The following is a 20,362-nucleotide window of genomic DNA, read 5'->3' on the forward strand; positions in this document are numbered from 1 at the left end:
TTATGGTCTTGTGGATTCATGGCTAAATTATGGGCTATCGAACATGTTTTCACATTGACATTTTGATAATAGTTAAAGAAAAAAGGAAATTGTCCAAAACTCACCATGACTTTTTAGTATTTCTCTTAAATCCACTATAACTTTTCAAAACACCCAAGAAACCCTATGTTTTGTACGTTAAATAGACTAATGAGTTTTAGTAGATTACCATTTTACTCATTATATTCGATTCGTTTTTCAATATTTTAGAAATACCCCTGATTTTATTCATTCAAAAACTCATTTTTCAGCTTTCTTGAAATACTGTCAAGCAGCACAATGAGGGCAAAATGTCTCTCAACAGGTAGAAATCTTATATATACGGCAGTTGGGCATTTTAGTCGTATAAAATTTTTTAAATAAGGTTTACTTTGCATTTAGGGGTAGTTTGGTAATGAAAATTGCATTTATGCTGACATGCGACAATTTCTGTCAAATATACACTAACAGTGCTCTAGCGGATGGTGATTTTTGAAAAATAAAAAAATTTGCTAACATGGGGTTCCCGGGATGTTTTAAAAAGTTATGATCAATTTAAGAGAAATGCTGAAAAGTCATAGTAAGTTTTAGACAATTTCTCAAGAAAAAGAAGATTTTTTTCTTTTTTGGTGAATAAAGGATGGAGCTCAAGAAATAGTCATATATATAAAACAGTTTTGGATCATTGGGAGAGATTGAACCCGACGTGAATCGAACACGCAACCTTCTGATCTGGAGTCAGACGCGCTACCATTGCGCCACGGATCCGTTGGTTTCTGAGGTGGTACAATCGCATCAAATTAGAGAAAATTGTGCACCACATAGAGAAAGACGTAAATTCTATTGTTTGGTTGATAAGGAAAACCGACAAAATAACTCAAATGGGAGAATCGACCACAAGACTATGGAGTGTGGAGAGTGCAGACCCCATCATCTCTCTACATAGCTTTTATTATCATTATATAGGTTCTCGTTTGCTTCCAACCATTAACTAATGTGACTATGGTGAATATGGACCAGGCTGTAAAAATGATCATCCGTAATGACTATCTCTCAAGGGTCTGCTAGCTACTCCAGAGATGTTTCAGATGGACCTTTTAAGTTATGGTTGATTTTATTAAGTAATTATATTGTTCAAGAGAATTTGGATGTATTGAATCCAAAAGGTTTCAAGGACAAAGAGAGTAAAAGAAATAAGAGAATTCTTTACTTTAGTTCCACTTCATAAATTTATATTTGTTTTTTTTTTATTTTAATTTTCAAAACCAACACCTATGATATAATATACAACCTTTAGTATTGCATCAAATTCCTCATTAATTTGTTAGTATATAAATAAACAGAAATTTGTGAGATGGGAGAATCTGAAAATTCCCCAATTAAAAAAAAAAAAACAAAGAGAATTAATTCACCTAATATTCTAGATTACCAAATTGGGTGCCCATCCATGATCCAACCATTGATGTAGCACACACGGACAGGTGGCTAGATTTCAACTGCAAGATTGATCTATCCTCTGATCAGGCTGTCAAGTTGGAACCCTTTCGGCAGCCACATCTACAGTTATGACAATGGGATTGATTCACATTGAGCATAAAGATTGTCATCTACATTTACTACGTGTTCAGTGCGTGATCTTTTTCTATATCACCGTTAATTATCAATAACAAGTATATCATGCAAGACTGAACATTGTTTTGTAATAAAGACCCCTTGAACTTTTAAATTCCATACTTTGCTTTTATTATCGGTATTTTATTAATTAATGTCATGTAGAACTGTTCATGAGCGGGGTTAGAGCTTCGCTTTTGTCAAAATTTGAATGAATCTGATCTAAAACCTGAATCTGAAACAGTGTAAAATTGGATCCAAACCCCAGCCCGTAAACATTACTTTAAATATTTTTTCAACCTCAAATTACCCTGTATGTTATTTCATGAGACTATTTTGTCCTTTTAAATTAGGTTTTGCTTGGTACAATTGCCATTTCAGGCTCAAATGTCAAAACCCCAACATGAAACTTGTTTAATTAGTACTTGTGCTGACTGCTGACTAGGCATTGAGCAAGTGTTTTTAGTAGTATTCTGTTTGATATTGATATTGCTACTTGAAACATTTAAATGAAAACGCTTATATTAATGGGACACCATTCTACCATATTGATATCTTATCCAACGGTCAAATTAATTTTTCTTTTATTATTGGCTCATTATTATACATAAATTAACATTTAGATGCAGATCTAATGGTTCTAAGTATTAAACTAAAAAAGAATCTTTGTTTTAGAAGTAAATATTTATAAGTATTCAATTGTGTATATAGTTGGGATAACACTTGGATGATAATTATAAGGACAAATTTATTAACTACATTTAAGGTTTAGGAAATTGATTAATTTCTACATTTTTCACCCAATCCGCTGAACCCGCCCAACCCACCCAAAATCTAGTTCGCCTAACCCGTTCATTTATTTGGAGAGTTGTGTGATCAACCCATCACTCAACCCACCCGTTTAAATGGGTTGGGTTGTGAATAACTGTTGGGTTAACCATTACAAGCATAAGTATTAATTCCTTAGTCTTTTTTTTATTTTTTCATTAGAATTAAATAATTTATAATTAATGCATTAATTTTCTATTAATTGTTGATTAAATTTAGTTTTGTCTTGAATTAACACACTTCACCCAACATAAATCCAAATCAATTTCACCCAAGTCCGGTTCAGTTCAACGCAGTCTGACCCGATCCAACATATACCAATCCGGGTCAACTCGAATTTGAAATAGACCTCAAACGGGATGGCTCGGTATCGCTTGTTTTGCCCAGTTTAGGTTATCCGGTCCAACCATTATTCACACAGCCCGATCCGACACAAGCTGATCCGGGTCGACCCAAATTTGAAGCGGGTCGGATAGGGTGAAGTCCAGACCCTAAACCACCCCACTTGTTTTGCTCAGTTTGGATCGTATCCATACAATCCGACCTGAATCCGGTCCGGGTCAACAATGCTGGATAAACTAGATCCTTTGGAGCCTCTGACCTTGGACCGACCCGAATCCGTCGTGGTCCGGTTCGACCAAAGTTAACTGGTCCATCCAGGGTCGGGCCCGACAGAGCTGAACCAGCCCAATTGGGTGTGGTCCCGATGGGTCTAGTCCGACCAGTCTGAACCGGTTCAGTCGGGACCTAGTTCGGCCGGACTGGTCCAGATCTGAAGGGTTCAACCACTCTTGATGTGATTAGCTCAAATATAATTTAATTAGATAGTTCAAGTTGGTTTGACCGGTTTGAACCTAAGTGGTTCATCAAATCTAAAGCCCAAACATAGTTAAATGGCTTTGTTGTTGGCTGTAATTGAATCTCAGCATGGTCGGTGTGGTCAAGCTAATGGATACATCTTGGAGGGCAGAGAACTTGAGTATGCACGCTGAGAAGGTTGGAAAAAACAGTGCTCTAGGAAAAAACTTCTTTGAATGGACAATTTAGCGTCTATTTGGTATCGATGTCATTGTTCCAGAAAACAGTGATACATCATCGCTATGTTAGAAAAAACGATGCTCTAGGAGACGTCAATATGTTTGGAACCGTTTTTTCATAAAAAACGGTACTCCAAGCCATGTCTTGGAAATCGAGGAGGTATGGTTTGGAGCAACGTTGAATTTGACGTTTTCTCAGATTGGAGCTCATTGCTGCCAATGAAGACATGATGTGGTAGTGATGTGGACTTCCTATAATGGGTACTAGTGATGAAAACAGATATGGAGCACTAGTACCAAACAAAAGGTATTGTTGTTGCTCTAGGAAATGTCCTAAAAAAAAACACTGTTTTCTCAGAAAATGGTGCTTCCAATCCACACATCAGCAGCACTGTTTTCTGTGAAAACAAAGCTGTATTTGCAGCATCGATGCCAAACATATACTTAATAATTTCACCTTTTAATTGTCAACCCTTTCAGTGGGTTATAGCCTTATATGTGCACAAAACAAAGTTCGAGGGACCAAGTGTTACTACCCCTAAGTACAAGGTTGGCAATCTATAATTTACCTAAATAAAAAGTTGTTTTGTAAAATGCCCTTGCACAAACAAAACCGTTGCACAATACCTTTAGGGGGTATTCTTTGTTCGGATTTTGAGAGGGGGAAGTTGGTCAATGGGATTTTAAATTTTCATTGACCAAGAACCCCATGTTCTTTTCTCAGATTATGTGGGGACCAGGGAAAGCTTATTTTCATGGGTACCACTAACCCGGGTAAGTGATACCCATCTCCTAGGTGGGTAAATAACTTTCCCACCTAGGGGGAAAGTTGCCAACACCTGAATGGGACAAAAATGCCCCTTTTAATAATGGATTTTTATGGCTAAAATGGTCATTGTCTTATTTACATGAGAAATAAAAGAACATGGGTAAATGAACTTACCCGAGTAAGTAACTTACCGAAAAGCGAACAAGGACTTAATACTACTGGAATTGTAACATTTCTATTTGCTACATTAAAAAAGACAGTGATTTCTTAATAAGAAACTTGCAATTATAAGTACTCAAGTCTTGAAACTCATATAAAGACTTAAAAAGAGATCATCTTGTTCTCGATTTTTAAATATTGCTTTAGCAAAACATCTCATATAAAAGAACATGATCATATAGTGATAATTCTGAGTTATGCTTCATAGTTGTCCTTTGTTTCACATCGAGAACTCCTAGTTGACCCAGACAGTAGGACCGTTCGGCCTAGGAACCGTCTAGGAAATTGGTTCCGTTTTACCTCAAACCTAATCCCTAGCTAAAAATCATTGAATCGGTCAACGACCCATTGACCCGGGCGATCGAACCATCGACCCGTTCAACGGTTTTGGCCATTTTTTATTATTATTTTTTTTTAATTTTTGTTGCCAGAATAAGCTGTCTATTCAAACCGGATGCTCAAACCGTCGACTTGAAAACCGGTGGCCAGAATGGTTCCGTTTCTAGGTCATTTTTTCTAGATATCAATAATTAGACGAAATAACTTTGTAGTCATAGTCATGGGAAGGGTGGACATTGCGAGGGATTCCAAAACCTTGAAAGATAAATCCAAAGTGGCCTTAAACACAGAAAAAAAAATTTTGTGATAAATCCACCAATCTGGAAAAACCAAGGAAAAAAAATCAAAAAATCAAGTCCAAAGTTCCGCTTTGAGACAGAGCTAAACACACATGCAATCAAAGAAAGAGACCGAACAAATCGCCTTGTAATAAAATAAAATAAAAAAACATTGCACAAGAAAACCCAAAGAAAAAAACAAAAGGGAAGAAATAAAATGGTGCTAAACCCTTGACCGTTTTGGAAGATCTTGAAGAAGAAGACCAAACAAAAAAAAAAAACAAAAGCAGAAAATGAAAAAAAAATGAACATATCTTCGTCAAATCACACACGCTCGAATAAACCCCACAACAGAAGAAACCTTTGAATAGTGAAAATCCAAAAGCATAAAAAACCATGGTTTTCGAACCGTCGTTGACCTGGATGGTCGGACCATTCATCATGGGAACCGTCCAAGCAACCGGTTCCGTTTTACCTTGATCCCAGTCCCTAGCCAAAAAAAATGTTGAATCAGTCAACAACCCATTGACCCGGGCAGTCGAATTATCAACTCGTTCAACGGTTTTTGGTCGTTTTTTACTTTTTTAAAATTTGGTTGTCAGAATGGGTTGTCTATTCGAACCAGATGGTCGAATCGTCAACCTAGAAAGTGGTGGCTAGAATGGTTCTATTTTTGGGTCATTTTTTAATACCATGTAAAAAACCCTAAAAAAGTAGAAAAAAGAAGGAGAAGAACAAAAAGATGGGGGAAAGACAAAAGCTTTGCCAAAACAAAGATGGGGGGAGAGAGAGAGAGAAAGGTTACTGTGTGAAACTTAAGCCGCATGAGTGGATTGGGTAGTGCGTGCAATATGACTTCATAGATTTCGGCTGGGGATTCCATTTACTGGACACTCAGGGCATCCACGAATCACCATTTTATATGTATATATATATAAGATTCTTCATGGCCAAATCATTCATGTTAAAATATAAAATCAATGGATGTAAATCAACTAAAAAGCTTTATATTTGGTTGCATGAAGGAAAAGAAACTTTAACAAAATATGCTAATTTATCTTGGAGCTTTGTTGCATGTAAAAGATCCATGATTATTCAAAAACATGTAAAAGAGCCATGGAAAATAAATAATTCCTAAAAAGTTAATGGTTGAACTGGTCCTTAAGCTTTTTCAATATTTTGAATCGAATCAATCGATTTGGTTTTTGATCGGTTTGGTTCGTAGGTTTTTTAGTTTTTTATATTTATAATATATAATATAAATATTATAAATTTATATAATATATTTGATGAAGATCAAGAGTTGCTGATTGATTCAGGGTAGCTCGGAGGTTGGCAGAGTACTTGCAAGGGAGAGCAAAGTCAAAGGGCTCGGGTGATATTTCGGGCTTATCACTTTGATAATCAAGTCAATGAAGGCCGAGTTGTCAAAGGTGTGAAAGCCGATAATTAATGAGGCTAAAAGTATCTAATGAATGCAGAGCTGGCCTTTATATAGGTTTGGGGTGTCGTACCTAGGGATGGCAATTTCCCCATTTCCCCGATCCCCGTAGGGATCTGCCCTAAATGGGGTGGGGATGGGAATGATTTTCCCCTTGCAAGGATGGGGATGGGGAAACTTTCGTCCTTATTGGAAGGGATGGGGAGAGCACTCCCTGTCCCACAGGGACTCCGATCCCTACCCTATGGGATCCCTACTAATATATGTATATATGTACACATACATTTATGCATTTATATATTAATATTTTAAAGAATGATATGGTTGAATATATTTGAATCTTTTCTAATATGATTGTGGTTTTTGATTATATATATTTTTTATTTTTTATAAAAAACAAAAACAAAAGGATTGATATTATAAAAAATCACGGGGAACGGGGATCCCCGTAGGGATGGAGATGGGGAGAGGCTCTCCGTCCCCGCCCTACCCCGTTGCCGTTCCTACTCGTACCAAGAGATATGCATCGGAGAGGTGCTAGACACTTGGAGATCAGGTAGGACACTTGTAGGTTGACCAGGACACCTGAAAATCGGGCAAGACACCTCGAACCGAAGTGGGACCATGGCTAGCTATGTTGGTCAATGGTGGCTCTGGTTGACCAAGATGAGAGCCCATAGGTGGAGGCGTGGGTGTTGCTAGAGCTGTCATGTGTTTGAATTCTACTAGAGGATATATAATAACAATGATGGTGATAATGATGATGATGATGATGATCATAATAATAATAATAATAATAATAATAATAATAATAATAATAATAATAATAATAATAAATATATAACTATAAATATTTTGTCGTGCGAAAAATGAGTTTCCTTCCAATATTCCAATAATAAACATTTACCAATCAACACCCATTCATTTTTCAATTACTTAAGTTTGCTTTTTCAAGTCAATACAATCACCAACAAAATTAAAAAATAATTCATTTTTATATTGAATATAACCTTAGTGCAAGTTATTCAGGTACCCGATTTAAACAATTTAGGCCTTGTTCTCTTTTTGGTAAGATACTTACCTAGGTAAATGCTGTTACCTGGGTAAATTTTTCTTGGGAAACACTTATCCGGGTAAGTGCATTTACCCATGTTCTTTTATTTATCATGTAAATAAGGCAATGACCATTTTATCCATAAAATTCCATTATTAAAAGAGGCATTTTTGTTCCATTCAAGTGTTGGCAACTTTTCCCCTAGGTGGGAAAGTTATTTACCCACCTAGGAAGTGATACCTAGGAAAATAAACTTTCCCTAGTCCCCACATAAATATGAAAAAAGGGCATGTGTTCTTGATCAATGAGAACCAAAATCTAATTGACTAAATCCCCCCCCCCCCCAAAATCCAAAAAAAGAATGCCCCTTTAATGAATTTACACATCATCTGGCCTGACCTTTTGGGCAAAGCCCATTCAAATTTTAACAAATCCGGGTAAGTGATACCCAGGAAAATAAACTTTCCCTGGTCCCCACATAAATCTGAAAAAAGGGCATGGGTTCTTGGTCAATGAGAACCAAAATCTAATTGACCAAATCCCCCCCCCCTCAAAATCCAAAAAAGGAATGCCCCCTTAATGAATTTACACATCATCTGGCCTTTGGGCAAAGCCCATTCAAATTTTAACAAATCCGCCTGACCTAGTTACACCCGTAATAAAAAATAGGATCCAAGACCAACGAATCTATCTATCTATCTATCTATCTATCTATCTATCTATATATATATATATATATATATATTAAAATTGGTCATGCCATGTCAGCATAGCTCTCATTGTAGGAAAACCCCCTTCCTAATTTTTTTTTTAATTTTTTAATTTTTAATTCCACATAATTACCCATTAAACCAATAAGGAAATCACATATACCTAACTATTTCTAACAATCATAAAGCTTTTCTAATGTTTAGCCAAGTGGTACCACTTTCCCCCCACATCCTCATAAATTGTCTCTAATTCCTATTTATCTATTAAATTATCTCTAACTCCTATTTATCTCTTAAATTATCTCTAACTCCTATTTATCTCTTAAATTATCTCTAATTTACTAGATAGATTCTCTCCTAAACTATCTCTAATTTTTATTTATCCTCTCCCCCACTTTTTATCTATATCTATCTAAAGAAAGTTTCAACTAAAAAAAATTCAGAACTATTTAAATGTTATAACGGAGTTATATACTAAATTTAAAATATTTATTCAAAACACAAAAAAATAATAGATTTAATAATATTCATATTATTAATAATTCAATATTTTTACAAAATTCATCCTGAAATTATGTAGCAACAATAAAACTTATAATTTTATGAATTATTCAATTTAAATGTTATTCAAATAATAAGAATTTAACATTAAAAGTAAAACATTATTTAAATATTTCAATAACTAAAAATCTTAATTAAAAACATTAAAAATAGCTAAATAATATAACAAAATACTTAGTATTACGTAATAACATTAAAATAAATGAAATTCAAACAATGAAAATTTTTAAATATTTTACATATTATTTAAATATTTAAATAACAAAATATTTAACATGACAAAATTTTAAATAGTTAAAATAACGCAATTATGTAATAAATTTAAAAAAAATCTTAAAAGTAGAAAAATAATTATAATAGAATTCATAACATTCATATTAATAATAATTTAATATTTTACAAAATTAATAACGAATTGTGTAATAATAGTACAATTATAACTTTATGGATTATTAAATTCAATAAATAATTAATATTTTAAAACTTAAATAACAATATTATTTAAATAAGTAAATAATATTGTAAATAATTAATTTCACTTATATCAATTAATAATTATAGAATATAACTATCAACAAAATTATATTTATTAGTAATAATTTTACAATAATAGTTTATATTCATTATATATTTACATTTACTATAATTAATATTTGTTTTATTTTCAGTAATTATTTATTGTTTTTAATAAATATTCTTTCAATAATTATTTTTAAATGTATCTTTATTTTGTTATTTAATAGTATATTATCAATAATTATTGGAGATTAAAAAATTATTATTTAATTTTTGAAATTTAATTTATCATATTTATTGTATTTTTGTTATAAATTTATTTTTAGTAATTTTATTTTTTTATGATTTATAGATTAATACTTATTAGAGATTAAACTATTATTTAGGATTACAGTATTTATTGACTAATTTAGTATATTTTGAGTACTTATTATATTTTTGTAATTATTGTATTTTTTTATATATCTATTCTATTTCATTATAAACTTATTTTCAATAATTGTGTACTTCACTATAAATTTTCAATAGTTATTGGAGATTAAACTATTTTTATTTATTAGAGATTAGATTATAAATTTAGTTGAAATTTGGAGTGTTCAATGATTGGTTCAGTTTTGTTGCAAGCTTTTTTGCCAACGAAATCGATCTGGTCAAGTCTGCAGTTTGTCACTCGAAATCAATTGATCATTAGCGAAAATCCCCCAACTCGGATTGTATCGATTTTGGTCTATTTTCAGTTTAGTTTGTTTATTCAAAAGATTTAAAGTTAAAAATTTAACTTTAAATTTCATAAATTACAATGATATTATTAAAATATAAATTACAAAAATTAAATCTATGATATCAAATTTTTTAGACTAACAAGTATGGGAATTTTCCTACTTCCCCGTATTAAAAAATTAAATTTAAAATATGAAATATAAAATATTAATATATATATATATATATATTTATTAAACCAAAGCCGATCTGAAATGCTAGAAAACCGACTAACTCGGGTTGAGTTTGATCGGATTGTTTATTAAAAAGTTCAAATATAAAACAATTATATATGTATTTCTAGTGTTTAACTTTCGCTTAACAAAGCATGGGTCCCTGTCACCTTGCCTCTCCTTGCTCCATTATCCCCACCTGCATTCTCTTTGACCTTCTCACCTCTCCCCTTCCCACCACTCCCATTAAGCCTTTCACCCAACTACCTAAAAATATTCCTATAATCTCTCTCCTAACATATCTCATTTAACCGATAGGAAAGTATTATGTTGCCCCACTCCCTAATGAATTCCTAAAATGCACACCCCCCAATCTATATCCACTCTCCATCATTTAAAATATTCATATTAATTAATAAATAGTCAAATACGGTTAATATTTAATCCCACCCATATTCAATGAGTATTAAATAGTGTTATTACCAAAAGTTAATAAATACGGTTACTAATTACCAAAAATTAATAATTATTGTTATTAATTAACTCATTAACAACAATGTATAGAAATTGAAAAATCTTTAACTTATTTCTATAAAATTGAGAACTATATTTAACAATTATCAAAAAATATAAAATTTTAGTTATTGTTATTATTATAATTAATAACCAAATACAAATGGAGGAATAAAATATTATAATGTTAGAATATGAAACTATTAATTAATTTATATTGAAAAGTAAAAGATAAATTAGTGTAATTTTGTTAGTAAACTACTAAATAAAAATATATATTTAATAACATTTTAAAAAAATTCAATAAATCCCCATAGTTACACATATGTAATAATTTTTTCAAAAATTTTTATAAAACTACATTTTCACAAAATAACAATTTTGAAAATAAAAGATATGTAGTATTTGAAAGTTTATTTAAAATGCATGAAATAATTATTGAAAATTATTAGAATATTTTGGAAATTTTAGGAAAAATTATTGCATTTGATAAAGATAAATGACTATGGGAAATGAAAAACTATAATTTGAACAAATAATTACACAAATTATTAAGATAAATTAGTATGATATTGGAAAAAGGAAATTATTGGTTAGTTTATATTAGAAATTATAAGATAAATTTGTATAATCTTGTAAGTAAACCATTTAAAAATAAAATAAATTATTTAATAAAAATTTAAAATAAATCTAAATAAATTTTCAACATTACACAAGTATAATAATTTTCCAAAATTTTCATAAAATTACATTTTTGAATATTAAAGACAATTTAGTGTACTTTTAGAAAGTTACCATGTGGTTCATACTTAATATATCCTTTTGATAATTTTTATCATCAAATTGAATATTGGGTTGACGGGACTGTGTTTTCAAGACTGAATCAAACCAGATGGTTAGATCGAGAATTTGGGAACCAGACATCGTTTCTCCTTAAAACCTCTTTTTGTTCAAAATCCGTTTATTTGGTTAGCGAATCATTGACCTGGGCGGTTGAATCGTCAACCCAGACAACAGTCTTTGGCCTTTTTTTGTTTTTCTAATTTTTTTTTTTGTCAGAGTGGGTCATCCGTTTGACAAATAGATAGTTTGACCCCAAAACGGTTTCCTATCCAGTCCAATTTTAAAAACCTTGGACTGCAAGTGGGTGCCTTGCCTTGAGATTGGCTTGGTGTGTGGCATGGCTTGGCCCAAGGCCCAGCCCATGGACCAGCCTGACCCACGGCATGGCACGAGCCTGTGCGGGCTCGAGCCGTGGGCCGTGCTGAACCGACCCCCAAATTATCCTAGAGGAGGGAGGCACGGCCCGGGATGCCTCGTGGGCTAGCACGGCGTGACTCGCACTTTGTGTTGGCCACATGCGAATCGTGTCATGCCAACCCAACACCACCCAATTTACACCTCTACTTGAACCCACCCAATACTGGGGACGGGGTAGGAAAATTCGAGGATTCTCCATCCTTGCTGAGGAGTGGGCTGTCTGGCCCTTGAACTCGCTCGACATTAAGGAGTGGTTACCTTGCCCTGAACTCGCGTGACACTGGGGACAGGGCGGGGATGGGGTGTCCTGCCTTGAATCCACCCCGTTGTCATTCCTATATAATTGTTAATTATTAGTGGAATTAAGAAAAATGTTAGCTTTTATAATTATTTTAAAAGTAATCAAAATTTCATTTTAAAACAATAAAAAGAATAAAAATTATTAAAATTACTACAAATTATTAATAAAACAAAATTTATTAAAAAATATTTACTCATATTCAATTAACAATTATTATTTTTTTATAAATCAACATTAAATGAAAAATAAAATTATTAAATCTTTCAGATTTACAACAAAATTAATAATAATTTAATATTTTACAAAATTAATAACGAATTATGTAATAATACTACAATTATACTTTTATGGATTATTAAATTCAATAAATAATTAATATTTTAAGAATTTAAATAACAATATTATTTCAATAAAAAATAATATTGTAAATAACTAATTTCACTTATTAATTATAAATATATATTGAATATACACTATTATTGTAAAATTATTACTAATAAATTTAATTTTTTTCATAGTTATTTTCTATAATTATTAATTGATATAAGTGAAATTAGTTACTTACAATATTATTTTGTTATTGAAATAATATTGTTATTTAAATTCTTAAAATATTAATTATTTATTCAATATTATGAATTCGTACTATTATTACATAATTGGTTATTAATTTTGTAAAATACTAAATTGTTATTAATATGAATATTATGAATTCTATTATAATTATTTTTCTACTTTTAAGAATTTATGTTATTTATTGATATAAGTGAATTAATAATGCATTATTTTATGAATTATGAATTCGTAATTTGTTATTATATTATAATAATTATTATTATTCTACTTTTAAAATCCCCATATTTACACAAATGTGATAAATTTTTCAAAAATTTTCATAAAACTACATTTTCGAAAAATAACAATTTTGAAATTAAAGGATATAAAATATTTGAAAGTTTATGTAAAATGCATTAAATAATTATTGAAAATCATTAGAATATTTTGAAAAATTTATTAAATTTGATGGATTTTAAAAAACCATTGAAAAATTTTGTAATTTTCATTGCAAATTATTGAAAGTTATTAAAGTTAAATGACTATGGGAAATGGAAATTTATGATTTGAACAAATAATTACACAAATTATTAAGATAAATTAGTATAATTTTGTAAGTAAACCATTTAAAAAGGAAATAAATTATTTAAAATTTTTAATAAATTTTCAAAATTACACAAGTACAATAAATTTTCCAAAATTTTCATAAAATTACACTTTTGAATATTAAAGACAAATTAGTCTACTTTTAGAAATTTACCATGTGCTTGATACTCAATATATCATTTTGATCATTTCTATCATCAAATTGAATATTGGGTTGACGGAGACTGTGTTTTCAAACCTGGATCAAACCAAATGGTTTGATTAGAAAAATTGGGAACCAGACACCGTTTCACCTCAAAACCGTTTTTGTCCTAAACCATTTATTTAGTTTGCGAACCGTTGACCTGGGCGGTCAAACCGTCAACCCGGATAGCAATTTTTGGCCTTTTTTTTGTTTTTCTAATTTTTTTGTCAAAGCGGGTCATCTATTCAGACCGAATAGTCAGACCGTTTGACCCCAAAACAGTTCCCTATCCGGTCCAATTTTAAAAACATTAGAAGGGGAGTGAGTGCCTTGCCTTGAGCTTGGCTTGGTGTGCGGCATTGCCTGGTTCAATGCCTGACTGATGGAACGGCACGGGCCCGTGTGGGCTCGAGCTGTGGGCTGTGCCATTCCTCGTGGGCTAGCACGACACAACTCACACTTTGTGCAGGCCACATGCGGGTCGTCAGCACGACCCAATTTACAACTCTACTTGAACCCGCCTAATACTAGGGACGGGACAGGGAAATTTGAGGATTCTCCATCCTTAATGAGGAGTGCGGTGCCTTACCCCTGAACTTGCCCGACATTGAGGAGTGGTTACCTTGCCTTGAACCCGCATGACAGTAGGGCCTAGGCGGGGATGGGATAGAGTGTCTTGATTATGGAGCAAGGAAAGGGATGGGGTGCCCTACCCTGAACCCACCCCATTGTCATTCCTATATAATTGTTAATTATTAGTGGAATTAATAAAAATGTTAGTTTTTATAATTATTTTTATATATTTAAAATTAATCAAAATTTCATTTAAAAATAAAAAAATAATAAAAATGATTAAAATTACTACAAGTTATTAATAAAACTAAATTTATTAAAAATATCTATTCATATTCAATTAACAATAATTATTTTTTATAAATCAACATTAAATGAAAAATAAAATTATTAAATCTTTTAGATTTTCCCGTGCATTAACGGGTCCCTACTAGTATATATATATAATAAAACAAAGTGGTCAAGAAAATTTCTCCTTTTTTGAATTTTTTATTTTTTTATTCCATGTTATTTTTGAAACAACCAATGAGATGCACTTTCCCAATAACCTAAATAATCTCTTCTCCTAAAATTACTCCTAAACTACCTCCCCCACTTTCTCCAAAATTATCTCTAATTCCTATTTATCTTCTAAATTATCACTAATTCCTATTTATCTCCAAAATTATCTCTAATTTACTAGAGAGTTTCTCTCGTAAATTAAGTTAATCTGTATTTATTATATATATACTAAAAATATTATTTATTATCTTTTGTGATCAATCTATTTTCAACGATTATGTATAAGTTTACTATTATTGAAATTTGTAAATTTAATTTATTGTACTTATTGTATTTATTGTATTTTTGTTATAAGTTATTAATTCATATTTATTAGAGATTAAACTATTATTTGAGATTATACTATTTATTAACTAAGTTAATATATTTTTATAACTTATTGTATTTTTGTAATTTCTATAATTATTGTATTTTTTATTATCAACATATTTTTAATAATTATGTATTTTTGCTATAAATTTTCAATAATTATTGGACATTATTAAACTATTATTATTTGTTAGAGATAAGACTATTAATTTAGCTGAAATTATGAGTGTTCATGAATTGGTTTGGTTCAATTTTAGGCTATTTGGCCAACCAAATTGACCTGGTCAGGTTAGGGAGTTGGTCAGTTGAAACCAACTAACTTTTGTGAAAACCAATCCACTCAAGTTGTATTGGTTTGTTCAATTTGTTCAAAAGATTTAAACTTAAAAATTTAATTTAATTTTAAAAATTATGGTTCAATTATTAAAAGAAAATTAAAAATTAGATCTATGATATAAAACATTTTAAACTAAGAAATATGGGAAAATTCCCACTTTTTCATATTAAAAATTATATTTAAAATACAAAATATTAATATATATCCATGGTTAGGTCATTCGATTTTGGTTGGTTTACAAATGGCCAAAGTGAAACTAATCCAACTTGGTCAAATTGGGAAAATTTTGAACCAAAGCCAACCTAAAATACTAGAAAACCGACCAACTCAGGTAGAATTAATCTAGTTGGTCGGTTTCATTAGTTTGATAAATAAACCTAATTGAAATTAATTATTATTATTTTTATATTATAAAAAATTTATTAAAAGTAGTATATAAAATATTAAATAATTATTAATCATTTAAAAAGTTGAAAATATAAAACAATTGCATACTCCTATGTGTTTCTATTAGGGTCATTTATTAGAACACACTTTTAGGGATGACAGTTTTTCCCATCCTCGATGGGGACCCAACTTCCCCAACCCGATGGGACTGGGGATGGGGATTGTTTTGGTGAGGCGGGGTCGGGGTCGTGGTCGGGGATTAATAGGAATCCCCGGTCGAGGTCGGGGTTGGGGATTGAGGTCCTCGCCCCACCTCGACCCCAATTATATATATATATATTAAATGTTATTTATATTAAATATACTATTATATTATTTATTAGATATATATCAAAACATATCTAAAACATTATTTATAATTTAAAATTTTTATTTATTTTAAATAAATTTATTTAAAAAATACTATTATCTGAAAACATTTTGGGATTCGGGTCCCCACGGGGAACCCATCCCCGTCGGGGATCGGGGATGGGGTTAATTTCAGAATCGGGGTTGGGGACGGGGAAGTTGATCCCCGCCCCGTTGCCATTCTTACACACCTTATAGTTTTACATATTTACTTAAACCTACCTTATAGTTTTACATATTTACTTAAACCTACCTTATAGTTTTTCATTTTACTAAAACATCCCATATATTTTGCAACATATTTACTTAATCAACTTTTCATTAAGAAGTGTTTGTTTTGCCATTAGGCCCATAATTTTTTATTCCAAAAATACCCTTAACACTTTTTTGTATAAAAAACAAAATTGACCAAATATAGCCCATAGAGTGGTTGCCCGTGTCTTATTAAGGGCAAATGTGGTATTTTTATTTTTATTTTATTTCGATTAAATTTATTTAAATGAACATTAGGGTCAACACTGTCATTTTCACTATCATTTAATGGAAGATTGATTAAATCCATTGCAAATTATAAGTGGTGTTTTAGTGAAATGCTAACTATACGGTAGATTTTAGTAAATCCTTGTAACTATTTGGGGTATTTTATTATATGACCCTTTCTATTATTTAGCTTTATGTTAATAAATCCCGTGCATCGCACGGGTCCTGCTAGTATATATATTAAAACAAAGCGGTCAAGAAATTTTTGCCTTTTTTTGAATTTTTTTATTTTTTTTATTCCATGTCATTTTTGAAATAACCAATGAGATGCACTTCCAAATAACCTAAATACTCTCTTCTCCTAAAATTTATCCTAAACTACCTTTCCCACTATCCCCCACTTTCTCCAAAATTATCTCCAATTCCAACTTATCTTCTAAATTATCTCTAATTCCTATTTATCTCCAAAATTATCTCTAAGTTAGTAGATAGTTTCTCTCCTAAATTATCTCTAATTCCTATTTATCTCCAAAATTATCTCTAAGTTAGTAGATAGTTTCTCTCCTAAATTATCTCTAATTCCTATTTATCCTCTCTCCTACTTTTTATCTATATCTATCTAAAGAAAAGTTTGGATTAAAAAATTTAAGAATTATTTAAATATTCTAACAAAATTATATAATAACATTTTGTTAATAATATAAAAAAATAATTTTATATTTTTACAAAATATATCACGAAATTATGTACTAATAATTTAAATTATGTTTTTTTATTGATTATCAATTTAAATGTAATAGTATTAAATAAATAAAATTCAAATAACAAAAAATTAAATATTTTATAGATTATCTAAATATTTAAATAACTAAAATATTTATTAGAGATGATAATATTGTTATTTATTAGAGATGAGACTATTAATTTAACTGGAATTATAAGTGTTCATGAGTTGGTTTGGTTCAGTCATAAGTTATTTGGCCAACCAAATTGACCTGGTAAGGTTGGGGAGTTGGTTAGTTGAAACTGACTGACCTTATGTGAAAATCAACTTCAAGTTGTATTGGTTTGGGTCGATTTTTTGGTTTGGTTAATCGGTTCAAATGATTTAAATTGAAAAATTAAATTTAGTTTTAAAAATTATAGTACAATTAATAAAAGTAAATTGAAAAATTATATTTATGATATAAACCACTTTAGACTAAGAAAATGGGAAATATTCCACTTTTCATATTAAAAATTATATTTAAAATATAATATATATATATATATATATATATATATATATATATATATATATATATATATATATCCATGGTTAGGTCATTCGATTTTGGTCCATTTACAAGTGGCCAAAGTGAAACTTATCCAACTTGGTCGAATTGGAAAATTTTTGAAACAAAGTCGACCTAAAATACTAGAAAATCGACTAAATTGGATCGAATTGATCGGGTTGGTCGATTTCATCAATTTGATGAATAAACCTAATTGAAATTAATTATTGTTATTTTTGTATTATAAAAAAATTATTAAAAGTAGTATATAAAATATGAATTATTATTAATTATTTAAAAAGTTGAAAATATAAAACAATTGTATACCTTTATGTGTTTCTATTAGGGTCATTTACTATAACACAATTTATAGTTTTACATATTTACTTAAACCTACTTTATAGTTTTCATTTTACTAAAATATCCCATATATTTTATAACTTATTTACTTAATCAACCTTTCATTAAAGAGTGTTTGTTTTGCCATTAGGCCATTGATTTTTTATTCCAAAAATACTTTTAACACTTTTTTGTACAGAAAACGAAATTGACCAAATATAACCAATAGAGTAGTTGCCTATGTCTTATTAAGGGAAAAATGATATTTTTACTTTTATTTTCTTTTGATTAAATTTATTTAAATGAACATTAGGGTCAACACTGTCATTTTCCATTGTTATCTAATAGAAGATTGATTAAATCCGTTGTAAATTATAAGTGATGTTTTAGTAAAATGCTAATTATAAGGTAGATTTTAGTAAATCCATAAAACTATAAAGAATATTTTAGTAAATGACCCATTCTATTATTTAACTTTTACTTAGTAAATCCTGTGCATCACACGGGTCCCCACTAGTAAATATTTATTATTTGTTTCTCGTTTGTATCAACTCGAACCTTTTTTCATCTGTTTTTGGCATAGGAAAACTGAGTGATTTATTAGTTAGTACTTACTAGTTAGTAATGATGAAACACGGATTCAATTCTTTCAACCGCTTTCCTGACTTTATACCAAAAAATTTATATTTTATTAATATTACTAGTTAAGTGGTACATGTAGAGGGAGAGTCGTCATATGTATGTAATAAATTATATTTTTAGTATAAATTTTAAATTTTATTTATTCATAAAATAGAATAGGATATAGAACTTCACTTGTGCCTCTATAAGGGGGCGTTTGTTTTCTAATAAACTGGAGTGGGAAAGTTGATGGGCTTAAGAAAAGTAAAAGAAATAAAAACCCGCATTCGTGTTTTAGTATTAATGGATCCCATGGAAAAAACAATTTCCGAGTGACTCATTTACCTGGATAAGTAATATCCTCCTAAGAATTGTACAAATAAGCTTTATAGCAGTACAGAAAATTGTTAATGCATGATAAGATAATGACAGTTATATAGATTAAATGACTATTATATAAGTTTACCTGGAAAATAAAAGACACCAATAAATGCATTATCTAGGTTAGTATTTCTCAGTAAATACTTGCCCAAATAAATACATTTACCTAAGTAGTAAATGATATATCTAAACATGAATGAGGCCTAAAAGGCTGTACGATTCTATATTCTTTATTCTCTAGTAAGTTGGGTTGGTCAACAAATTTTTGGGCTTGGGCTTAAATTTTGTATTCAATTCATACCTGATTCATGATATATGTATATGCTAATTCTATACATAAATATTATAATCATATGACAAAATATCTCGATCCAGGCTGGCCCATGGTCCCACGTAACGAAGAGATACTTGAAATTGGTAATATATGGTAACCCTTTAAGCTCCGTTTGATTTTTGGTAAGTTATTTATCTATGTAAGTTTTTCTTGAGAAACACTTACCCGGGTAAGTGCATTGAATAAAAGGGAATGTGATTTATACTTTACATATAAAATTTAATGAGAGGGAATTGAATAAATTAAAAAAGTAATAATTCAAATTACATTTTCTACCTTCATAATTAGAAGGAGACCAAATTCAAAAACGGGGTATTTTAGTTAATAGTGTAATAAACGGGATATTTTAGTTGATAGTGTAATTTAGTGAGAGATAAAGGGAGTTAATACATTAATTATAAAACTTAAGGTGTGTACAAAAATCCAAAAACAATATAATTTTTCTATATGGCATTTGTTTTTGTTTTAAAAGCAAAATCAACCATGCTGTCCAACAACCCCTTTTAAGGATAGAGAATTGAATACAGTAAAAAATAGTAGTTTAAATTACTCTTTTTGCCCTCCTAATAAAAAAGAACCAAATTAAAGATAGGAGGTATTTTATTCAAAAACAAGATCTAGTGAGT

At 30.1% G+C, this 20,362-nt stretch overlaps 1 non-coding gene across 1 annotated transcript; it reads right to left on the reverse strand.

Moving 5' to 3' along the window:
- Positions 1-714: 714 nt before the first annotated feature.
- Positions 715-786, reverse strand: TRNAW-CCA (transfer RNA tryptophan (anticodon CCA)). The gene has a single exon. It is a non-coding gene; the product is annotated as a tRNA-Trp (tRNA).
- Positions 787-20,362: the final 19,576 nt, after the last annotated feature.

Source organism: Nelumbo nucifera, chromosome 3 (assembly GCF_055504915.1).
Source record: "Nelumbo nucifera cultivar China Antique chromosome 3, China Antique-T2T, whole genome shotgun sequence".
Classification (NCBI taxonomy): Eukaryota; Viridiplantae; Streptophyta; class Magnoliopsida; order Proteales; family Nelumbonaceae; genus Nelumbo; species Nelumbo nucifera.